Below are 26,400 nucleotides of genomic sequence, written 5' to 3'. Positions count from 1 at the left end.
GTTCCATTGATAGGGCAAGGCTTGAGTGAAGAGATGAGGCTGGGAGTCCAGCAGGGCTTTTAAATGAGTGGATGAGCAGAAATACAGTAGAAATGATCAATATACTTAGGAATCAGTTCTAAAAAAAATCAAAGTAAAATAAAACTGACCATTTAAATTTGGGTTGGGAGTTGGGTGTGGAAGTTGGGAGTACAGATGGAATAATCCTGAAGGAAATAAATGAATCTAACTCGATGATATAACCACAATAACCTAATGTGACTGAGTATGATTTGTCTTTTGGATATGCTTACGGTGTGATATTCATCATCTCAGTGTCAAAAGAGAAAAAAACTTGACAGTAGATGGTAACTTTTAAAGGTAAAGATACTACCTTGATAAGGTAGCCTCAGACTAACAGCCAACATCATACTGCAAGCATAAAGTGGTCGGTTATCACCAACACGGTTCTGCAAGTTCTAACCATTCCATAAGGCAGAAAACAAAGCTGTTGAAGAGAAAGTATTTTGCTAAACCAAGAGAATCAAAGTTACTAGAACTTAAGTGAGTCCAGCAAGAGGCCTGGTTATAATGAACAAAACAGTTCATGTAAGTATTTGTGTCTGAGGCTCCTCTGTCCAGGGATCTTCCCGACCCAGGGATCCAATATGGGTCTCTGGTATTGTAGGCGATCTCCTGCATTGCAGGTTGATTAGACTGAGCCACAAGGGAAGCCCTTGTCCAACAAGTATAAATAAATAATATGCTAAATTGCTATACAATAGTAAAAATGTATCCACATATATCAATGTACACAATCTCAAAGATAAAAAAATATACCTGCCTGTTTAAAACTTTAAAAACAATACTACATGCATGTGTACCAAGAACATGAAAAGCCATATCCACATGTATGGAAGCCCATGCATAAGTATGACAATACTGCATAATGTTCAGGATAAGCTGTGGGGGACAAAAGGCAGCTGGGAAGAGGTGTTTATCCAGAGGGCTTAAACTAAATGTTTTTATTAGCTTGGTGGTACTAGGTACATGGGTATTCCTTCAGTCAGTTCAGTCGCTCAGTCATGTCCAACTCTGTGAACCCATGGACCGCAACACGCCAGGCTTCTCTATCCATCAGCAACTCTGATGGCCACCAACTTCTCTGTCCACCAACTCCTAGAGCTTACTCAAACTCATGTCCATTGAGTCGGTGATGCCATCCAACCATCTCATCCTCTGTTGTCCTTCTACTCCTGCCCTCAATCTTTCCCAGCATCAGGGTCTTTTCAAATGAGTCAGCTCTTCACATCAGGTGGCCAAAGTATTGGAGTTTCAGCTTCAGCATCAGTTCTTCCAATGAATATTCAGGACTGATTTCCTTTAGGATTGACGGGTTTGATCTCCTTGCTATCCAAGGGACTCACAAGTGTCTTCACCACCACAGTTCAAAAGCATCAATTCTTCAGTGCTCAACGTCCTTTATAGTCCAACTCTCACATCCATACGTGACTACTGGAAAAACCACGGCTTTGACTAGATAGACCTTTGTCAGCAAAGTAACGTCTGTTTTTTAATATGTGGTCTAGGTTGGTCATAGCTTTTCTTGCAGGGAGCAGGCGTCTTTTAATTTCATGGCTGCAGTCACCATCTGCAGTGATTTTGGAGCCCAAGAAAATAAAGTCTGTCACTGTTTCCCCATCTATTTTCCATGAAGGGATGGGACAGGATGCCATGACCTTAGTTTTTTTTAATATTAAATTTTAAGCCAGCTTTTTCACTATGCTCTTTCACTTTTATCAAGAGGCTCTTTAGTTCTTCCTCGCTTTATGCCATAAGGGTGGTGTCATCTGCGTATCTGAGGTTATTGATATTTCTCCCAGCAATCTTGATTCCAGCTTGTGCTTCATCCAGCCCAGCATTTCCCATGATGTACTCTGCATATAAGTTAAATAAGCAGGGTGACAATATTCAGCCTTGACATACTTCTTTCCCAATTTGGAACCAGTCTGTATTCCATGTCCAGTTCTAACTGTTGCTTCTTGACCTGCATATAGATTTCTTAGGAGGCAGATAATGTGGTCTGGTATTCCCATCTCTTGAAGAATTTTCCACAGTTTGTTGTGATCTACACAGTCAAAGGCTTTGGCATAATCAATAAAGCAGAAGTAGATGTTTTTCTGGAATTCTCTTGCTTTTTTGATGATCTAACGGATGTTGGCAATTTGATCTCTGGTTCCTAAGAGATCAATATAAGGTATTCCTTATAATGTTATAATATTTATAACTTTTCTTCACCTGAGATATTTCATAATAAGTTTTTTTGAGTTGGATAATTTATTAAATTTCACAATGCAGTTGAAACAGGTATCAGGGGACTCAATAACAGGCCTAAGTCTATGTGAAGGCTAACAGCTGCTTTCATGATATGATTAAACATGTCTCTTGCCCCTTAATAATTCCCTTCACTGATGTGTGTGTTATAATTACTACTGGTTATCACCTTATTAAAATAGTCTTCTTGGACTTCCCTGGTGGTTCAGTGGTGAAGAATCTGTCTGCCAATGCAGGAGACCCAGGTTCCATCCCTGTCTGGGAGGATCCCACATGCCAAGGAGCAACTCAGCCTATGTGCCTCAACTATTGAGTCTGTGTTCTAGAGCCCAGGAGCCTCAACCACCGAGCCCACACACCCTAGAGCCCATGCTCCACAACAAGAGAAAACACTGCAACAAGGAGCCCAGGCACCACAACTAGAGAGTAGCCCTGACTCACCACAGCTAGAGAAAAAATAGTCCTCTTACAGATAGACCTTACAGATATCTTAGAGAGATCATTCAATGTTGGGCAAGTTTTCAAGTAAAAAGAGTGCTATTAATAATTAGGCTGTGGGATTTCCCTGTAGACTCAGTGGTTAAAACTTCATGCTTCCATTTCATGGGGCGTGGGTTTGATTCCTGGTTGGGGAACTAAGGTCCCATATGCCACACAGCACAGACACACACAAAAAAGAAAATTCTGCTGGGCCACAGCACAAACAAAGCCAGATAAATTGGAGTGTATGTCTCTATACTTAGGAGACATATGTCTTGGCTGGAGAAACAATTACCCAACATAAACATTTTTATTGGCGCTTACTATGTGCTGACAACATTGTGAAGTCTCTACTTTAGGGAAAGGAGCAGGTGTTGGGAAAGTATAGAGGGCGTTGGGTACACAAAGAGACGCTATAGGCAGGGGTAGCAGGAATAAACATTTTCTCAAGTACAAGCAATGACCAGTTAGAAAACAACAGGAAATAGATTCCCTTCATAATAGTAAAAAAGAATACCTAGGAATAACCTTAACCAGTGTTTGGGACTCATGTGAAAAAGAAAACTGCAAAACTCTTGTGAGAGGCATAAAAAGAGGTAACTGAGCAGGTTACTGTGTTTATTTGCATAAAAAAAACCAAGTATAGCTGGCCTTAAGACTTTGCTGACATGCTAAGCAAGGTGGGAGTTGAAATGAGCAGATTTGACAGAGAATGGCTTCAAGCCATGAATATTGTCTGCTGTGGTCTACTATAAAGACAAAATGAAGCACCAAGAGCCAGTTGGGGAAGAAATAGTTTTGTCAGTGTTAAATTTGGGAAACTTGCTTAAGTATTGGAAAGGGGAGAAATAGAAAGTTTGCTCTGTGGGTCACACAAATTCCAAATGGAAGATTCAAGCATGAAAAACATGAACTTATTTTTTGGGGGGAAATAACAACTAATCTGGAATATAGAAAATCTAACACAAAAAACTAAAAAAGACATTATTAATGGAAAAGACTTACATTTGACTACCAAAATGTCGGCAACACCACAAACAATTAAAAAGCAATGGCAATCTAGGAAAAAATACATCTCTAACCATCTATGACACTATATACATATATATACACACACATATATATATATATATATAATTTACAAATCACTAAGAGAAAAACTGCCAAACAGAAAAACATTCAAGGATATGAAAAGGCAATTCACAAAAGAAGAAATACAAATGAGCACTCAGCATATATAATTGTTTTTGTTTCTATGATAATTATTATCTCTGCAACAAAGACACCAATAAAAGCACAATAAAAACCACTTCTCAAATTGAAATACATACAAGTGTGACTCTTGCCTTCTGAGAAAGCCCACACTGTCTGTGGAATGTGTTTCTCTCTAATTCCATTTCTTACCCATTACTTTGTCTCTCGCTGAATTCTTTGTGCTGAGACACAAAGAATCTGAGCCAAGATCAGACACCAGAATTTAGGCTTCCAGTTCAAGATGGCGGAGTAGGACATGTGCTCATCTCCTCCTGTGAGAGCACCAAAATTGCAACTAGATGTTCAATAACCACCAACACAAGGAAACTAGAACCCACCAAAAATAAGATACCCCACGTCCAAAGACAAGAAGCCACAACAAGATAGTAGGAGAGATGCAATCACAATAAAATCAAATCCCATACCTGCCAGGTGAGCGACCCACAAACTGGAGAACAACAATACCAAAGATGTTCTCCATCTGTTGTGAAGGTTCTGAGCCTCATGTCAGGCTTCCTAGCCTGGAGATCCAACAAAGGGACTGGGAATCCCCAGGGAATCAGACCTTGAAGACCAGCAGAATTTGATTATAGGACTTCCATAGACACTGCTCTTGGAAGGCACAAAGTCTTGCACCCACCAAGACCCAGGGGGAAGGAGCCATGATCCCACAAGAGACTGAACCAGACCTATCTACTAGTGTTGGAAGGTCTCCTGTGGAGGTGTTGGTTGGCGGGGGCTCACCATAGGGACGGGGGCACTGGAAGCAGCAGTCCTGGAAGATACCCCTTGGCATAAGTTCTCTCAAAGGTTGACATTAACCTTCCCATAAGCATGCCAGCTGCAACGGACCATGCAGAAGCGTGGCCAAAAGGAGCTACCCCTCGCCCAAGGTCAGGGGCAGCCACCGAGTGTGCCAGGCTGAGATGGCACAGGAGCAACCTAGAGGAGCTACCCCATGCCCAAGGTCAGGGAAGGTGGCCAAGAGGAGCAACCCCATATTCAAGGTCAGGAGGGGTGGCCGTGAGAAGATACCCCTCATCCAAGGTAAGGAGCAGCAGCTGCGCTTTGCTGGAGCAGCCATGAAGGGATACCCCACGTCCAAGGTAAGAGAAACCCAAGTAAGATGGTAGGTGTTGTGAGAGGGCATCAGAAGGCAGACACACTGAAACCATAATCACAGAAAACTAGCCAATCTGATCACATGGACCACAGCCTCATCTAACTCAATGAAACAGAGCCATGCCGTGTGGGGCCACCCAAGACGGGTGGGTCATGGTGGAGTGGTCTGACAGAATGTGGTCCACTGGAGAAGGGAATGGCAAACCACTTCAGTATTCTTGCCTTAAGAACCCCATGAACAGTATGAAAAGGCAAAAAGATACGACACTGAAAGAGGAACTCCCCAGGTTAGTAGGTGCCCAATAAGCTACTGGAGATCAGTGGAGAAATAACTCCAGAAAGAATGAAGGGATGAAGCCAAAGCAAAAATAATACCCAGCTAAGGATGTGACTGGTGATAGAAGCAAGGTCCGATGCTGTCAAGAGCAATATTGCATAGGAACCTGGAATGTCAGGTCCATGAATCAAGGCAAATTGGAAGTGGTCAAACAGGAGATGGCAAGAATGAACGTCGACATTCTAGGAATCAGTGAACTAAAATGGACTGGAATGGGTGAATTTAACTCAGATGACCATTACATCCACTACTGTGAGCAGGAACCCCTTAGAAGAAATGGAGTAGCCATCATGGTCAACAAAAGAGTCCAAAATGCAGTACTTGGATGCAATCTCAAAAACGACAGAATGATCTCTGTTCGTTTCCAAAGCAAACCATTCAATATCATGGTAATCCAAGCCTATGACCCAACCGGTAATACTGAAGAAGCTGAACGGTTCTATGAAGACCTAAAAGAACTTTTAGAACTAACACCCAAAAAAGATGTCCTTTATATTATAGGGGACTGGAATGCAGAAGTAGGAAGTCAAGAAACACCTGGAGTAACAGGCAAATTTGGCTTTGGAGTACAGAATGAAGCAGGGCAAAGGCTAATAAGAGTTCTGCCAAGAGAACGCACTGGTCACAGCAAACACCCTCTTCCAACAGCACAAGAGAAGACTCTACACATGGACATCACCAGATGGACGACACCAAAATCAGATTGACTATATTTTTTGGAGCCAAAGATGGAGAAGCTCTATACAGTCAGCAAAAACAAGACCGGGAGCTGACTGTGGCTCAGATCATGAACTCCTTATTGCCAAATTCAGACTTAAATTGAAGAAAGTAGGGAAAACCATTAGACCATTCAGGTATGACCTAGTCAAATCCCTTATGATTATACAGTGGAAGTGAGAAATAGATTTAAGGGACTAGATCTGATAGACAGAGTGCCTGATGAACTATGGACGGAGGTTCGTGACATTGTACAGGAAACAGGGATCAAGACCATCACCATGGAAAAGAAATGCAAAAAAGCAAAATGGCTGTCTGAGGAGGCCTTACAAATAGCTGTGAAAAGAAGAGAAGTGAAAAGTAAAGGAGAAAAGGAAAGATATAAGCATCTGAATGCAGAGTTCCAAAGAATAGCAAGAAGAGATAAGAAAGCCTTCCTCAGCGATCAATGCAAAGAAATAGAGGAAAACAACAGAATGGGAAAGACTAGAGATCTCTTCAAGAAAATTAGAGATACCAAGGGAACATTTCATGCAAAGATGGGCTCGATAAAGGACTGAAATGGTATGGACCTAACAGAAGCAGAAGATATTAAGAAGAGGTGGCCAGAATACATAGAAGAATTGTACAAAAAAGATCTTCATGACCCAGATAATCACGACGGTGTGATCACTCACCTAGAGCCATACATCCCAGAATGTGAAGTCAAGTGGGCCTTAGAAAGCATCACTATGAACAAAGCTAGTGGAGGTAATGGAATTCCAGTTGAGCTATTTCAAATCCTGAAAGATGATGCTGTGAAAGTGCTACACTCAATATGCCAGCAAATTTGGAAAACTCAGCAATGGCCACAGGACTGGAAAAGGTCAGTTTTCATTCCAATCCCAAAAAAAGGCAATGCCAAAGAATGCTCAAACTACCACACAATTGCACTCATCTCACACACTAGTAAAGTAATGCTCAAAATTCAGCCAGGCTTCACCAGTACGTGAACCGTGAACTTCCAGATGTTCAAGCTGGTTTCAGAAAAGGCAGAGAAACCAGAGATCAAATTGCCAACATCCGCTGGATCATGGAAAAAGCAAGAGAGCTCCAGAAAAACATCTATTTCTGCCCTATTGACTATGCCAAAGCCTTTGACTGTGTGGATCACAATAAACTATGGAAAATTCTGAAAGAGATGGGAATACCAGACCACCTGTCCTGCTTCTTGAGAAACCTATATGACCAACCTAGATAGCATATTAAAAAGCAGAGACATAACTTTGCCAACAAAGGTGTGTCTAGTCAAGGCTATGGTTTTTCCCGTGGTCATGATGGATGTGAGAGTTGGACTGTGAAGAAAGCTGAGCGCCAAAGAATTGATGCTTTTGAACTGTGGTGTTGGAGAAGACTCTTGAGAGTCCCTTGGACTGAAAGGAGGTCCAACCAGTCCATCCTAAAGGAGATAAGTCCTGGGTGTTCACTGGAATGAATGATGCTAAAGCTGAAACTCCAATACTTTGGCCACCTCATGAGAAAAGTTGACTCATTGGAAAAGACCCTGATGCTCGGAGGGATTGGGGGCAGGAGGAGAAGGGGACGACAGAGGATGAGATGGCTGGATGGCATCACGGACTCGATGGACATGAGTTTGAGTGAACTCCAGGAGTTGGTGATGGACAGGGAGGCCTGGCGTGATGCAATTCATGGGGTCACAAAGAGTAGGACACAAGGACTGCAGCCTTCCAGGCTCCTCCATCCACGGGATTTTCCAGGCAAGAGTACTGAAGTGGGGTGCCATTGCCTTCTCCGAATCATATCTGAACACAGACAAAATATAAACAACAAAAGTTAACCAAACATCCCCTATCCTGATTAATATGAGTGGCTGCTATTTTTTTAACCAATTACAGTTTCAGTCTCTCTCTAGTCTGCCCACTCTATAGAGATGTATTAGTATACCCAATTATACACTTACCCCCCCGCCCACTTCTGGATAATATTGAATCTAGAGTAAAACATCACTTCCTTAAACTGTTCCCAAACCACCTAACACAAGCCCAAATTCTATGATACATCTTTTCTTTTACTGAGAGAACTCATAGTCCCCCATGCTGGGCATTCTCCTCACTACCAACTTGCTTGACTAAGGACAAGTCTGTGCCCACGGCCTTTGGCTACAGAGGTGCTGACACTATGAAGACTCTTAAAACATACATAGTAAAGTGTCAAATAGTATCTATCCTATACTTCAGTCAATTTTTTTAATATTCACAAGATGGAAACTGGCAGCCCAAACTTTCTGAATTGCAGACATGATACGGTGCATGTCTCAAGCATGCCTGTGTGTGTGCGCTAATGGGAATGACTTGGGGTGGACACAGCTTCTTCACGTCCCACGGGAACCACTACTCCTCATACCCTCCTGCCTTGTTTACTCATTCAAAAAAACATTTATTGAATACCTACTGTGTGTGAGTTTGGGGATGCAGCAGTGAACATATCAGACATAAAGCCCTGCCATCAAGAAGCTGATATTCTAATGAAGAAGGAAGACAATAACAAATATGCTAGAGAGTGAGTAATATGTTTTTTCCTCTAAAGAAAAATAAGTTAAATAAGTAGAGTGACAATATACAACCTTGATGTACTCCTTTCCCAATTTGGAACCAGTCCATTGTTCCATGTCTGGATCTAACTGTTGCTTCTTGACCTGCATACAGATTTCTCAGGAAGCAGGTAAGGTGGTCTGGTATTCCCATCTCTAAGAATTTTTCAGCTTGGGAAGTCTCACCCACTGAGCGGACACACTGCCTAGGACCCTTTCTCAACTGGGACTCTAGATGTGCTGTGACTCAGGACTTCCCAGTGCTGTTTAAGTCTGGATGTTGATCAAAACCCAATTTGGTGAGGTATCCTCTGTTCTTTCTATTTCTCTTTTCTTTTAATATATTGAAAGTAAGCTAGATAATTCTCTAATAAATGTTCATATTATTTATTTGTATATAACGAGTGGCTTATTTTGTTAACAAATCCCTTGAACCTGAGGTGAAAGCGAAAACTTTCAGCAAAGCATTAATTGGCGCTGTGAGCAGGATCTGTGAGACAAAATGCCATTCTTTAAGAAGGATGAGATGAAGGTTGATGAAGTTTTTATTCCCAGATGGGAAGATTCACTTTATTGCTCTTTAGCTAATGAATAGGACGTATTCATTGAATTGTGTGAGAATTGGAACTTTCAATTAAAGCAGGTTGAACCTTTAAAAGTTATTAAATGTTTCTGGTTTGTGCTGATTGAAAAAGGTTAAGAATGTGCTGTGCTAGGTGAGAGGCTGGATCCTCCTCTCTGCCTACGGTAAAGCACATAAAGCTAATTGAAAATTGTCTGAAGAAAAGTTGGACTTGGAAAAAGAATTATGCGATTTGTGAGGATGATAGTCCATGTTACAATGCCAAAATTATATTTTAGTTGATCAAATCTTCACTTTTTAGGTTGGCTCTCCCTTGAGCTGGCCCACAGCTTCTCTCTCCTTTATTTGTCCTTTTGCTGCCTTACACCCCATCCCCATCTGCCTCTGTCTCCCTCTCCATCAGCTAATCCCTTTCTAACTTCCCCTATCTCTCGGGAAGTGAAAGTGAATGAAAGTCGCTCAGTTGTGTCCAACTCTTTGAGACCCCATGGACTACACAGTCCATGGAATTCTCCAGGCCAGAATAGTGGAGTGGATAGCCGTTCCCTTCTCCAGGGGATCTTCTCAATTCAGGGATCGAACCTAGGTCTCCTGCAAAGCAGGCAGATTGTTTACCGGCTAAACTACCAGGGAAGCCCTTAGAGGAGAGGGGGAAACTAGCTTCCCCCACTCCTTCCCAACTCTAGCAAGTTTGTTTCTGCTCCTGTTATTACAGTCAATTTGAGTACTATTTGGTCTGTATTTTAACTATGAAACTATGACTAGAGAAAGGAAAGATGACTTTTTTGACACAAGGTGGCCATGATATTCTTTAGACTCCAGAAAAAACTGGTTAAAATGAAATTTTGTTTTCCTTTGAAACTGCAAAACCAGTTCTTCTTACATATGCAATTAAAAACAGCTAGCTTGTTAAAAAGGAGAAGGCAATGGCACCCCACTCCAGTACTGTTGCCTGGAAAATCCCATGGATGGAGGAGCCTGGTAGGCTTCAGTCCATGGGGTCGCTAAGAGTCGGACACGACTGAGCGACTTCACTTCCACTTTCCACTTTCATGCATTGGAGAAGGAAATGGCAACCCACTCCAGTGTTCTTGCCTGGAGAATCCCAGGGACAGAGAAGCCTGGTAGGCTGCAGTCCGTGGGGTCGCACAGAGTCGGACACGACTGAAGCAACTTGGCAGGCAGCTTGTTAAAAAGGCCCACCTAGGAAAAAGCTTGAAGTCAACCTTTGCCAGGGCTTCCCTGGTAAGTATCTGCCTGCAATGCCAGAAACCTGGTTAGATCCCTGCGTTGGGAAGAGTCCCTGGAGGATCCCATGGACAGAGGAGCCTGGTGGGCTACAGTCCATGCGGTCCCAAAGAGTTGGAGACAACTGAAACGATTTAGCACAGCACACAAGCTTTGCCACGTCCTTGAAATACAGAGTCCAATTTGTCTGAGACCTCAGCCTTGGGCAAATTAGAATTTCAAGCCAAGAAAAAATAAAAGGAAAGAGCAAAGAGTCAGAGACATTTTAAATCTCAAATGGAAAACTATGAGATCTCTGTCTGGATTTATCTATGTCTCAATGTGTCTTTGTTTTTGGATAATATGAGGTTAATTTGTAAATGAGCTCTATTCAATTGGCTTAAAGAAAAGTAAGCACTTATGAATCAAACAATTACAAGAGAAATTAACCTAAATGAATTTCAAGTTCACATGAACTGGGAAATATTCAATATTAAATATCTAGTATTAATGCTTGTTTGCTAATCTAATTAAGACATGTCTTGAGTCATCAACATTGTGTAATACTTTTATTATGCCTAGGTTTAATGTAAGCTAAATTTGTCAATAAGGAGAGTAACTCAAGTGAAGAAACTTTAAAAATATATATATATATAAACGGGACAAGAGCTTTTAGATAATTAAGAATAATTATACTAATAATTATACTTTAGGAATGTCTGTCTAAAATAGTCTCTCCAGATTGGGGTAACTTGAATTTCTAGGGTTGTGCTAAACTAAGTGATGAAAGTTTATTGAATAGCTAGGTCATTTCCAAATAAAATAAGATTTTGAACATTAATTACTAAATGCTAACTTCCTCTTAGAGAGAAACTAAAGAGATTTTGGACTATTAATAAATATGCTTGGTGCCACTCTGAGATGTTCTCTATAAGAAAGCAAATGTTTTTAGAAATTATCATTGGTATATATGTTCACCAATCTACAGAATGCTAATATAAAGGACAGTTCATAGTTGCTTAAGGAAAACAAGATGTGTTTTAAGTAAAAAAAAAAAGTATGAGAAACGAAATTGCATTTTATCAAGAAAAAAGAAAGTAGATCTGACTTACAGGTGGCTGTTTCTAAATAAACAAAGTAATTTAAAAAAAGAGAGAGACAGGTTTTATGGAAAGTGGACCCCACGAAAATAGTTTTGTACATAATACAAGTTATCTTGAGATGTTGAACTGCCTTTGATAATGGATTTTAAGTTTCTTTACCTGTGAAGTGATCTGTTCTATGTTTATCTTTGAAATCTTTTTGTTAACTTTGGCTAAGAGAGTACCTGTTTTTTCACAATGACCTATATGATCCTATCTGACTGTTATAAACCCTGTTGATATTTTTGGCAAAATACCCTAAAATTAAATTCTAATGAAGTTCTTTTGACCTCTAGCCAACTTTGGGATGTTTCACTAGGCCCCAAAACATCCCTAAGAGAAGTATTAAACTACATGGGTTCATTTGACATGTTAAATTACATGGGAAGTATTGTCGGAGGAGTGACAAATCTTCTCAGGTTATATGTATGGTTGATGTTACTAATATAGGTATCCTAAAAATTATGTGGAATTCATAAAGATCTGATATCTCCTGATTAAATGTTGTTAATTATAATTCTAATTATCATATTAAAGTGTTACATGTCACAGCAATGACCAGGTTGCTTTGTCAACTGCAATATAATAGATTTTAAACATGCCTTCTATGGTTTCACTCTCATGCCTTTAGAAGAATACTGCTAGGTCTTCAAGACTTATGGAAAAGACTTTCTAAGATTAACCAGATAAACAAATTTTGTTATTAACAGTAAGGTGGTACCAGACTGGAATTGGTTTTCTCTCTCTGTTAAGAGAACAAAGTTTTCTTAGAATGCAACTTCTGATAACAGATTGTGAATTTCTTTGCCTTTAAGTGATTTATATTTGTTTTAAAAATCTTTTGTTACTTTGGTAAAGTAAATAAGTATTATTTCATAATGATCTATAAAGATTATGGTACATGTAGATAAAGCTCCTTCTGTTCTACAAAATTGACCCCTCACTGTCAAACTATTGCTATCCTGATGTCCTTAAAAACATGACAATAGTCTACTCCTAAATTGGGGAATGTAAAATGGGTAAGCTATAGCTGTAAATCAGTCTGGGCTATGGGAAATCCAAGATGGCCACCTGACTTTTCCTGGCTCCCTGACAAACCTCATTTTTATTTGATGGGTTAAAGCCCTTACAATGAAAAATGTTTATGTTTCATTCTAGTTTTGTTATTCACTTCTGAAATAGTTCCTTCTTGTTATGTTGTATTGTTAAGATTTTAATTAAGTTGTTAAAAGGACACTTTGTTTCTAAAGCTTATTCAGTAGTCAGCCTTTGAATAAATATCAAATGCTTCATTATGTACAACCAGGAGATTAATACCTGGATATAATCATTTAACTAAGTTAGATGACCTGGGGTATATTGGGCTATACCTGATGAAAGTTCTTGACTTAAATTCTAGCTTATGACCTTACTAACAACTGCTAGCTATATTATTTTCTATGTTGCCTGTTTCAGAAAATTGTTGTCTCTTGTATTACCAAATATGTGACTGAGCCACTGATAAAATGATATATATAGCTCCATAATTGCCAACAAAGGTTCGTCTAGTCAAGGCTATGGTTTTTCCTGTGGTCATGTATGGATGTGAGAGTTGGACTGTGAAGAAGGCTGAGCACCGAAGAATTGATGCTTTTGAACTGTGGTGTTGGAGAAGACTCTTGAGAGTCCCTTGGACTGCAAGGAGATCCAACCAGTCCATTCTGAAGGAGATCAGCCCTGGGATTTCTTTGGAAGGAATGATGCTAAAGCTGAAACTCCAGTACTTTGGCCACCTCATGCGAAGAGTTGACTCATTGGAAAAGACTCTGATGCTGGGAGGGATTGGGGGCAGGAGGACAAGGGGACGACAGAGGATGAGATGGCTGGATGGCATCACTGACTCGATGGACGTGAGTCTGAGTGAACTCCAGGAGTTGGTGATGGACAGGGAGGCCTGGCGTGCTGCGATTCATGGGGTCACAAAGAGTCGGACACGACTGAGTGACTGATCTGATCTGATCTGATGAGATCAATGACTGTAATAATGTAACTCTAGATATGGGAAGAAGCAACAAGAGGGTATATTTTCCTGGACCAAGAGGTTAGTAAGACAGGAATGGTCCAGAGACTTTTGTTATTCACAGGGCCAATGGCACCCCACTCCAGTACTCTTGCCTGGAAAATCCCATGGATGGAGGAGCCTAGTAGGCTGCAGTCCATGGGGTCGCTAAGAGTCAGACACGACTGAGCAACTTCACTTTCATTTTTCACTTTCATGCATTGGAGAAGGAAATGGCAACCCACTCTAGTGTTCTTGCCTGGAGAATCCCAGGGATGGGGGAGCCTGGTGGGCTGCCATTTATGGGGTCGCACAGAGTCGGACACGACTGAAGTGACTTAGCAGCAGCAGCGGTCCAGTAAGAACACACTGAATGGCCCATCAATGGAATCTTCGCTAGACCTGGAAATGAGCCTTTCCAGCCCCATGGGACACAATGGCCATGAAATGCCCCCAAAGCATGGTCAAATCTGTGGCTGTGAAGGAGCCTGCTGACTGGAAACTGGCACTTGCAGACTGCCTCTGCTAAGATTAAATCTGGCCAGCTGTAGAGCTGCTGAACTTCAATACTCCCTGAAAGGAATTCAGGGTAGATGTCAGAAATCAGGCACTCACACTGTACTCTGGAAAAATGGACAAAACAGGCCTTCAGATAGTCAGATGTTTTCAGGTAAAGATTTTTTTTTTTATGAGCCCAAATTCTTGCATCTTCTCATACCTAGAGAAATACTGACATCATAGGCCAATGTCTGGCCCTGGTTCTCCTAACTAACCTTTCTTCTAGACACCTTGACAACTCTTCTACTTTTATGCATCTTTAACCCTCTTGTTAAGTTTCTTTCTTCGAGAATACAGCAAATGGATCTCCAAATGGTAATACAAGAATATCACCTAGCTAACACGGAAGACAATTTCACCTGCCCTACTGTTGGCCAATAGAAGCATAAACTTCTATCATAGACTCTTGCAAAGGTGGTTAAATTATCTAGACTTTGATAACTACACCCATTTACTGACAGACTGTGACAAGGCTACGGAAGGACTGCTGTATGGACCACCTTCTCAAGTTTGAGAACTCTGGTTACTGGAACACTCCATCAATTACTGTGAGTGAGTGACTGACTGACAGTTGCTCAGTTGTGTCTGATTCTTTGCAACCCCACGGACCTTAGCCTGCCAGGCGCCTCTGTCCATGGAATTCTCCAGGCAAGCATACTGGAGTGGGTTGCCATTCCCTTCTCCAGGGGATCTTCTCAACCCAGGGATCAAACCCAGGTCACCTACAATGCAGGCAAATTCTTTACCGTCTGAGTCACTAGGGAAGCCCATTCAATTTCAAGGAGTGGATTGTTTTACTAAAACCTACAGTATGTTCTACATTGTTACTTACAGAATTAATAAGACTGCTTGTGTTCTTTTGCCTTGTTCCTATGTTCTTCAGTCTAAACAATCCTGGGACCGACAGGGAAATTCAATAAATAGTCTTGTTTAGGCTTCAGAGACAAAGCAGAGCAGGCCTCTGACCTTGCTTCTAACCTGCCTGGATACTGCTCTGACTAGGAGTGACTGTAAGGGACTGACTGCTATGAGTGTAAGACTTGTAGCACCATAGATAAGATGGGGGAGGAATCTTGAGATTGTTGAGCCCCTGGATGGGGCCTGGCCAACCAAGCCCCAGGTGTAGCAACATTCCAAGTTTTACAAGACAAAACAAACAGTATAAACATAAAACCAGGCTTGCAGTTCGGTCACAGATTGATGATGGTATCAGTTTGCGTCCATCCTGGGATTATAAGCAGGGACCCAGTCTTTGAAGTCTCACCCACTGAGCTGCCTTGGGAACCTTTCCCAATTGGGAATCCAGATGTGCTGTGACTTGGGACTTCCCAGCACTGTTTAAGTCTGGATATTGGTCAAAAAACAACTTGGTGATGTAGTCTCTGCTCTTTCTATTTCTCTTTTCTTCTAATGTTAGTATATTGAAAGTAGCTAGATAATTCTCTAATATATATTTGTATTATTTATTTGTAAAAAAAAATTTTTTTCAGTTTATTGTGAGCCACACAGTCAAAGGCTTTCAAGTAGTCAATGAAGCAGAAATAAATGTTTTTCTGGAATTCTCTTGCTTTTTCTGTGATCCAACAGATGTTGGCAATTTGATCTCTGGTTCCTCTGCCTTTTCCAGCTTGTACATCTGGAAGTTCTCAGTTCATGTACTGTTGAAGCCTAGGTTGAAGGATTTTGAGCATTACCTTGCTAGCATGTGAAATGAGCACAACTGTGTGGTAGTTTCACCATTCTTTGGCAATGCCCTTCTTTGGGATTGGAATGAAAACTGACCTTTTCCAGTCCTGTGGCCACTGCTGAGCTTTCCAAATTTGCTGACATATTTCATGCAGCACTTAAACAGCATCATCTTTTAGGATTTTAAATAGCTCAGTTGGAATTCCATCACTTCTATCAGCTTTGTTCATAGTAATGCTTCCTAAGGTCCATTTGACTTCACACTCCAGGATGTCTGGCTCTAAGTGAGTTACCACACCACTGTGGTTATCCAGGTCATTAAGACCTTTTTTGTACAGTTCTTCTATGTATTCTTGCCACCTCTTCTTAATATTTTCTGCTTCTGCTAGTTACTTACTGTTTCTGTCCTTTATTGTGCACATCTTTGCATGAAATGTCCCTTGGTATCTCTAATTGTCTTGAAGAGATCTCTAGTCTTTCCCATTCTGTTGTTTTCCTCTATTTCTTTGCATTGTTAAGAAGGCTTTCTTATCTCTCCTTGTTATTCTTTGGAACTCTGCATTCAGATGGGTATATCTTTCCTTTTCTCCGTTGCCCTTTGCTTCTCTTCTTTTCTCAGCTCTTTGTAAAGCCTCCTCAGACAGCCACTTTGCCTTCTTGCACTTCTTTTTCTTGGGGATAGTTTTGGTCACCGCCTCCTGTACAATGTTATGAACCTCCGTCCATAGATCTTCAGGCACTCTGTCTATCAGATCTAATCCCTTGAATCTATTTGTCACTTCCACTGTATAATCGTAAGGGATTTGATTTAGGTCATACCTGAATGGCCAAGTAGTTTTCCCTACTTTCTTCAATTAGCCACAGTCAGCTCCAGGTCTCATTTTTGCTGGCTGAATAGATCTTCTCCATCTTTGGCTGCAAAGAATATAATCAGTCTGATTTTGACATTGACCATCTGGTTATGTCCATGTGTAGAGTCTTCTCTTGTGTTACTGGAAGAGGATGTTTGCTATGACCAGTGTGTTCTCTCGGCAAAACTCTGTTAGCCTTTGCCCTGCTTCATTTTGTACTCCAAGGCCAAACTTGCCTGTTACTCCAGGTATCTCTTGACTTCCTACTTTTGCATTCCAATCCCCTATGATGAAAAAGGACATCTTTTTTTGCTGTTAGTTCTAGAAGGTCTTGTAGGTGGTCACAGAACCATCTGACTTCAGCTTCTTCAGCATTAGTGGTTGGGGCATAGTCTTGGATTACTGTGATGTTGAATGGTTTGCCTTGGAAACAAACCAAGATCATTCTATCATTTTTGAGACCCTGCTTATTTACTTTATATGCAGAGAACATCATACAAAATGTCAGGCTGGATGAATCACAAGGAGAAATATCAATAACAGATACAAAGATGATACCACTGTAATGGCAGAAAGCAAAGAGGAACTAAAGAGCCTCTTGATGAAGGTGAAAGAAGAGAGTGAAAAAGCTGGCTTAAAACTCAACATTCCAAAAACTAAGATCATGGCATCCGGTCCCTTCACTTCATGGCAAATAGATGGAGAAAAAGTGGAAACAGTGACAGATTTTATTTTCTTGGGCTCCAAAATCACTGCCGATGGTGACTGCAGCCATGAAATTAAAAGACACTTGCTCCTTGGAAGAAAAGCTATGACCAACCTAGACAGCATATTAAAAGGTAGAGACATCACTTTGTTGACAAATGTCTGTATAGTCAAAGCCATGGTTTTCCCAGTGGTCATGTATGGATGTGAGAGTTGGACCATAAAGAAGGCTGAGCACCAAAGAATAGATGCTTTCGAATTGTGGTGTTGGAGAAGACTCTTGAGAGTTCCTTGGACAGCAAGGAGATCAAATCAGTCCATCCTAAAGGAAATCAACCCCTGAATATTCATTGGAAGGACTTATGCTGAAGCTGAAGCTCCAATACTTTGGCCACCTGATGTGAAGAGCCGACTCATTGGAAAAGACTCTGATCCTGGGAAAGATTGAGGGCAGAAGGAGAAGGCGGGAACAGAAGATGAAATGGTTGGATGGTATCACTGACTCAATGGACATGAGTTTGACCAGACTCCAGACGATAGTGAAGGACAGGGAAGCCTGGCATGCTGCAGTCCATGGGGTTGCAAAGAGTCAGACAGGACTTAGTAACTGAACAACAACAAAGAAATATAAACCAAAACAAAAGAATAGAGTTGAAAGGTCACATAATTTAGCCAGGGTAGTCAGAGGAAGGCCTCTCTGAAGTGGTGATATTTGACCTTGAAAGATCTGCTTGGAAGAAGCGAAGGTATAAGCCATTAAGGGAGCTCAAGGAAGAGTATTCCCAATAGAACGAAGTTCCTCAGAAAAACTAAAAATAGAACTACCATATGATTCAGCAACTCTACTTCTGAGTATTCATCCAAAGAAAATGGAAACACTAATTCAAAAAGATACATTCACTGGTGGTCCAGTGGTTAAGAATCATCCTTGCAATGCAAAGGACACTGGTTCAACCCCTGGTCCAGGAAGATCCTACATGCCACACAGCAACTAAGCCCTTGCACCACAACTAGTGAAGCGTGCGTGCCTAGAGCCTGTGTTCCGCAACAAGAAAAGCACCACAATAAGAAGCCATACACTGCAATGAAGAGTTATCCCCCACTCACCACAACCAGAGAAAGCCCATGCACAGCAATGATGACCCACCAAAGTCAAATAAATAATCTTTAAAAAAAAAAAAAAGATACATATGTCACAATGTTCATAGAAGCACTATTTACAATAGCCAGGACACGGAAGCAACCTAAGTGTCCATCAACAGATGAATGAATAAAGAAGATATGGTACACATATACAATGGAATGTTACTCAGTCATAAAAAAGAACAAAATAGTGCCATTTTCAGCAACATGGCGAGACCTAGAGGGTATAATGCTAAGTGAAATAAATGAAAGAGAAAGGTGAACATCATGTGATTTTACTTATACGTAGAATCTCAAACACAAAACAGACAAGCAAACAAAAAACAGAAACAGAGACTTCCCTGGCAGTCCAGGGGTTAAGACACCACACTTCCACTGCAGGGGACACAGGTTCCCCTGGTGGGGCAACTAAGATCCCACATACCATGTGATACAGCCAAAAAACAACAACAACCGAAAAAAAAAAAAAAGATACAGGGAGCAAACTGGTGGTTGCCAGAGGGAAGTAGGATGGGGGGCTTAGGCAAAATAGCTAAAGGTGTTTAAGAGGTACAAATTTCAAGTTACAAAATAAGTCATAGGGAACTAATGTACAACATGGGAAATATACTCAATAATACTGTACAGTGACAGATGGTAACTAGACTTAATGTGGTGGTCATTTTGTAATGTATAAAAATATTGCATCATGTTGTATGCCTGAAACTAATATTGTATGTCAATATAATTTAATAAAAAAGGAAAAGAAAGTGTTCCAGGCTGAGGGAACAGCCAGTGTGACTCTAGGGAGGTGAGTGATGTCAAGCATGGTAGGAGTTGAGATCAGGAAGGCAGACAGGGGCCAGATCTGGATCTTTTACTCTGAGTAAAGTTGGAACTACCAAAGGGTACTATGCAGAGAAGATGTGATGTGAGACCTCTTCAGTGGCTCCTTGGAGAGTGGGTGAGAGGGGCCAGCGTGGAGGCCAGGAAAGCCCCAAAAAGCTGTTGCTGCCTTCTTCCAGGTAGGACACTGGAAAGAGTCCTTAATAGGCTTATGTATGCATGGGGGCAAGATATAAGGTGTTGTTAAGGGAGGGTATAGGTAACTGGGGGCCTGAGGGGGAGCCAGAGTGTCACATTGATGCTTGAAGTTTTTATCTGTATTGTAACTAATTTTTTTTTTTTTTTTGGCTGTGCGGCTTGCAGCTTGTGGGCTCTTAGTTCTTGACCGGGGATTGAACCTGGGTCCTTGGCAGTGAAAGCTCGGGGTCCTAACCAATGGACCGCCAGGAAATTCTCTATCTGTATCTTTATTAATGTGGTGGTGGTGGTGGTATCGGTGGGGCAGCGGTAGCATTTTCACTGTCTGTTTTTCATTGTGAGCATGTATTTTTACAATTAAAAATAAACAGCCTAGGGAATTCCCTGGTGGTCCAGTGGTTACAACTTGGTGCTCTCACTGCCAGGGGCTGGGGTTCAGTCCTTGGTCAGGGAATTAAGATCCCGCAGTGAACCAACAAGGACCTACTGCAGAGCACAGGGAACTCTGTTCAATATTCTGTAATAACCTAAATGGGAAAAGAATTTGAAAAAGAACATATACAGGTATATGAGTAACTGATTCACTCTGCTGTACACCTGAAACTAACATAACATTGTTAATCAACTATACTCCAATACAGTATAAAATTAAAATAAAATAAACAGCCTAGCATCTGGTGGGAGAGCAGCCTGAGGGCCAGGCCCCATGAACTCAGCCAGAGACACAGCCCCAGGTAAGCAGACATCAGGGAGGGAAGGAGGGAAGAAGGGAAGGAAGGAGGGAACCATTGAAAGCATCCCCTCCGTATGATATCACTTATATGTGGAAACTAAAATATGACACAAATGAATGTATCTACAAAACAGAAATAGACTCACACACGTAGAGAACAGACTTGTGGTTGCCAAGGGGAAAAGGGGATCAAGGAGGGATGGAGTTGGAGTTTGGGGTTAGCAGATGCAAACCAGTATATAGACAGTGGACAAACAACACAGTCCTACTACATAGCACAGGGAAGTATATTCAATATTCTGTGATAAACCATAATGGAAAATCATATCTTAAAAGAATATATATATAAATATATATATAACTGAATCACTTTGCTATAAGCAGAAATTAACACAACATTGTAAATCAAGTATATTTCAATTTAAAAAGAAAGGATGAGGGAGTTCCCTGGTGGTCCAGCAGTTAGGATTCAGCATAGCTCCAGGTTCAATCCTTGGTCTGGGAACTAAGATCCTGCAAGCCACATGGCATAGCCAAAAAAAAAAGAATGAAATTAGTTGTAGTTTTATGTAGGTGCCCTTTATCAGGTTAAAGAAGCCCCTAAATTCCTAAATTTCTACGAGATTCCTTTTTGTTTCTTTTTTATTTTATCAGAAATGGATGTTGGATTTTATCAAACACTTCACTGGCATCAGTTGAGCTGATCACATGGTTTTCCTTTATTAATTCATTAATATGATGAATTATACTGATTGGTTTTCAAGTGCTAAACCAACCTTACATTCCTGGGATTAAAACCCACTTGGTCATTACGTATCATCCTTTTCATATATTGTGTTGGATTTGATTTGGTAGAATTTTGTTAAAAACTCATCTATATGTGGTTTTTTTTTTTTCAGCTTTATTGAGGTATAATTGACAAATAAAATTGTCATGTATTTAAAGTCCTACAACATGATTTTATATCTATATACATCGTGAAAGGATCCCCATAACTGTCTACTCCTGTTTTTTTGAAGTAACACTGATTTGCAACATTATATAATTTTCATGTGTACAACATTACAATTAGACTTCTGTATACTCTAGAGCATGCTCACCACCAAAAGTCTAGTTTCTATCCAGCACCATAGCACTGATGCCCATTACCCATTTCTCCCTATCCCCATACCTGTTCCCCTCTGGTAACCACCAATCTGTACTCTATACCTAGTTTGTTTTTGTTTTGCTTGTTTGTTTTTTAAAATATTCCACATATGAGTGAAATCATACAAATATCTTTCTCCATCTGACTTATTTCACTTAGCATAATGCCCTCATTCATCCTGTTGCAAATGGCAAGATTTCATTCTTTTTTAAGGTTGAGTAGTATTTTATTGTGTGTGTGTGTATGTGTATATACACAGATACAGATATAGATAAAGAGAGAGAGAAAGCATCTTTTTACTCATTCGTGTATCTGTGTTTATGACGGATATTTGATTTGTAGTTTTCTTTTTTAAGAGACTTTATTTTTAGAGCAATTTTATATTCATAGCAAAACTGAGAGAAAAGTACAGAGATTTTCCGTATACCCCCTGCCCCCACACATGCATAGCCTCCCCCATTAACAACATCCTGCACCACTGATGAACCTACATTAGCACATCATAATCACTCAGTTCACAGATTACATTAGAGTTCGCTCTTGGTATTGTACACTCCGTAATATGCATCCATTACAGTATCATACAAAGTATTTTTGCTTCTCTAAAAATTCTCTGTGCTCTGCCTATTTATCCCTCACCCCTTCCCCCTAGTCCCTGGCAACCACTATCTTTTTATTGTCTCCAGAGTTTTGCCTTTTCCAGAATGTCATGTATTTGGAATCATACCTATTCAGATCAGCTTCTTTAACTTAGTATATACATTTAAGGTTCCTCCCTGTTTTTTCATGGCTTGATAGCTCATTTCTATTTAGCACTTAATAGTATTTCATTGTCTGGATGTACCAGAGTTTATAGATCCCTTCACCCACTGAAGGACATATTGGTTGCTTCCAAGTTTTGGTAATTATGAATAAGGCAGTTATAGACATCCACATGCAGGTTTTTGTATAGACATAAGTTGTCTTTGTATACAGACATAAATTCTTTGTATATTTTGGATAATATTCCTTTACCAAATAGCTCTTTTTCAAATATTTTCTCCCAGTTTGTGACTGATCTTCTCATTCTCCTCACTGTCTTTCACAGAGCAGAACTTTTTAATCTCAAAGAAGTTCAGCTTATCAATTCTTTCTTACATTGATCATGTATTTGGTGTTGTAGTTAAAAAGTCATTGCCAAACCCAAGGTTGTCTAGATTTTTCTCCTATAGTATTTTCTAGTGAAGAGGAAAAGTTAAATTTTTACATAACCTCCTGCTCCTTCTGCCTCTGTAACTCAGCTTGCTCCTTGAAAAGTCTGGATCAAAGGTCACGTAGTCTCAGAAAGTGGGGACTTACAATACTAGGAACTGGAGCTTATTCACCCTTGTTCTGCTTTTTGGATCTGCCCAGCCCCTGCAAACCTGCTTAATCATGCCTGTCCGTGTAAAGGTCAGGCATCCGCCTCTCCATCTTGACTGCTGTTCCCGTGCTTGCGCAAAACCCCTTAGTTTAAACCAGCTTATTACCAGCTAGTGTTGCCCACTATAGTCTGTCTATAAAAACTCTGTAACCCCTTTGTTCCGGGCTCAGAGCTTGGAGTGTTAACTCCTCTGGGCCTGCCGGCGTAATAAACCTAAGATCTCCAACTCTCCAAGTGTGATGCTTGGTTTCTCGATTACTGGTTTCTGCAACACTAGGAGTTCTATAGTTTTGCATTTTACATGTGGGTCTGAGTTAATTTTTGTGAAGGGTGTAAGTTCTGTGTCTAGATTGCTTTTCTTGGCATGTGGATGTCCAGTTGTTTCAGTACCATTTATTTTATTGTGATAAGAACTCTTTAACTTAAGATCTACTCTGTTAACAAATTCTTAAGTGTACAAATTATTATTGCTAACTATATAGATACAATGTTGCACAGTATCTCTCTAAAGATTATTCATCTTGCTTGACTGAGACTTAACACCCATTGAATAGTAACTCCCCATTTCCCTCTCACCCCAGCCCTTGACAACCACCATTCCATTCTTTGACTCTATGAATTTGACTACTTAAGATACCTCATATGAGTAGATTCATGCAGTATTTTTCCTACTGTGACTGGCATATTTCACTTACCATAATGTCCTCAGAGTTCATCCCTGTTGTTGCATATTGCAATTTTCATATTTTTAAAGGCTGAACAGTATTCCACTATATGTATACACCATGTTTTCTTCATCCATTCACCTGTCAATGGACATTTAGGTTGTTTAGACATCTTGGTTATTGTGAATAGTGCTGCAATCAACATAGGAGTGTTCATATCTCTTTGAGACACTGTTTTCAATTCTTTTGGATAAATAACCAAAAGTGGGATTCTTGGATCCTATGATAGTTCTATTTTTAATTTTTGAGAACCTGCCATACTGTTTTTCCATAGTAGTTATACTATTTTGCATCCCCACCAACAGTGTGCAAAGGTTATAATTTCTCCCTACTCTCACCAACACTTTTGTTGTCCTTGTTATTGTTTTTGAAAATAGCCATCCTAACAGGTGTCAACAGCCTGTTGAAAAGACTGTCTTTGTCTCATTGTTATTACCTTTGCTCCTTTGTCAAAGATCAGTTGACCACATATATGTGGGTCTATTTCTGGGCTCTCCCCTCTGTTCCACTGATCTATTTGTCTATTCTTTGGCCAATACCACACTGTCTTAAATACTAAGTTTTATAGTAAGTCTTAAAATCAGGTAACATCAGTACTCCAAATCTGTTCTTCTCTATCAATATTGACTGGGCTATACTAGATCTTTTGCCTCTCCATTTTACATTTTAGAATCAGTTTGTTTGATATCCATAAAATAACTTCCAGGGATTTCTTTGTCTGGTTTTGATATAAGATTAGAGTAATATTGGACTTCTCTGGTGGTTCAGATGGTAAAGAATCTGCCTGCAATGAGGGAGATCTGGGTTTGATCCCCAGGTCAGGAAGATCCCCTGGAGGAGGGCATGGCAACCCACTCCAGTATTCTTGCCTGGGAACTCCAATGAACAGAAGAGCCTGGTGTGCTACAGTCCAAGGGGTCACAAAGACTCAGACACAACAGACTGCCTAACACTTTCACTTTTTTTCATTCAGGGTAAATATTGAACTCATAGAATATTTCAGGAAGTATGCCCTCCTTGTAGTAGGCAGAATTCTAATACAGCTTCCAAGATTCCCAGCTCCTGATGTACATATACTTTCTCTCAGTTATTTAATTAAACATGAATCTAGTTACTAAAAAAAAAACAAGAGAATTCCAGAAAAACATCTACTTCTGCTTCATTGACTAAGTTAAAGCCTTTGACTGTGTGGATCACAACAAACTGTGGAAAATTCTTCAAGAGATGGGAATACCATACCACCTTACCTGCCTTCTGAGAAACCTGTATGCAGGTCAAAAAGCAACAATTAGAACCAGATATGAAACAACGACCTGGTTCAAAATTGGGAAAGGAGTATGTCAAGGCTGTATATTGTCACCCTGCTTATTTAATTTATATGCCAAATACATCATATGAAATGTCAGGCTGGATGAAGCACAAGCTGGAATCAAGACTGCCAGGAGAAATATCAATAACCTCAGATATGCAGATGATACAACTCTAATGGCAGAAATTGAAGAGAAACTAAAGAGCCTCTTGATGAAAGTGAAAGAGGAGAGTGAAAAAGATGGCTGAAAACTCAACATTTAAAAAACTAAGATCATGGTATCCAGTCCCATCACTTCATGGCAAATAGACGTGGAAAAAGTGGAAACAGTGAGAGACTTTATTTTCTTGGGCTCCAAAATCACTGCCGATGGTGGCTTCAGCCACGAAATTAAAATAAAAGACGCTTGCTCCTTGGAAGAAAAGCTATGACAAACCTAGACAGCGTATTAAGAAGCAGAGACATCACTTTGCCAACAAAGGTCTGTCTAGTCAAAGCCATGGTTTTTCCAGTAGTCATGTATGGATGTGAGAGTTAGACCATAAAGAAGGCTGAGCACTGAAGAATTGATGCTTTTGAACTGTGGTGTTGGAGAAGACTCTTGAGAGTCCCTTGAACTCCAGGAGTTGGTGATGGACAGGGAGGCCTGGCGTGCTGCAATTCATGGGGTCGCAAAGAGTCGGACACGACTGAGCGACTGAACTGAACTGCACTGAACTGGACTGCAAGAAGATCAAACCAGTCAATCCTAAAGGAAATCAGTCCTGAATATTCATTGGAAGGATTGATGCTGAAGTTGAAGCTCCAATACTTTGGCCATCTGATGCAAAGAGCCAATTTATCAGAAAAGACCCTGATGCTGGGAAAGACTGAAGGCAAAAGGAGAAGGGGGCAGCAGAGAATGAGATGGTTGGATAGCATCATCAACTCAATGGACATGAATTCAAGCAAATTCTGGGAGATAGTAGAGGCAGAGGAGACTGGCATGCTACATCCATGGGGTCGCAAAGAGTCAGAAACGACTTAGCAAGTGGGCAACAACAACATACACACACATACACACAGGGGAACATTACTCAGCCCTCAAAAGAATGAAATCATGCATTTACAGCAACATGGATGGACCTAGAGATTACCATACTAAGTGAAGTGAGAAAGAGAAAGACAAATACTATATGATATCACTTATATGTGGAATCTAAAATACAATACAGATCAATGTACCTATGAAGCAAAGACAGACTCACAGATATAGAGAACAGATTTGTGGCTCCCAAGGGGAAGGTGGGTGGGGGAGAGAAGGAATGGGAGTTTG

The 26,400-nt window shown here is 40.5% G+C and overlaps 1 long non-coding RNA gene across 1 annotated transcript in view; it reads right to left on the bottom strand.

Annotated features, from left to right (window-relative positions):
- Positions 1 to 19,005: 19,005 nt before the first annotated feature.
- LOC139181145 (uncharacterized) overlaps positions 19,006 to 26,400 on the bottom strand; it is a 57,175-nt gene continuing 49,780 nt past the window's right edge. Inside the window, exons 3-4 of the long non-coding RNA XR_011565239.1 lie at positions 23,747 to 23,857; positions 19,006 to 21,015 (exon numbers count right to left, since the gene is read on the bottom strand). This is a non-coding gene — a long non-coding RNA (uncharacterized lncRNA). The remainder of the gene's footprint in view (positions 21,016 to 23,746; positions 23,858 to 26,400) is intronic.

Source organism: Bos indicus, chromosome X (genome assembly GCF_029378745.1).
Source record: "Bos indicus isolate NIAB-ARS_2022 breed Sahiwal x Tharparkar chromosome X, NIAB-ARS_B.indTharparkar_mat_pri_1.0, whole genome shotgun sequence".
NCBI lineage: Eukaryota > Metazoa > Chordata > Mammalia > Artiodactyla > Bovidae > Bos > Bos indicus.
This window is presented reverse-complemented; position numbering and strand designations above follow the sequence as displayed.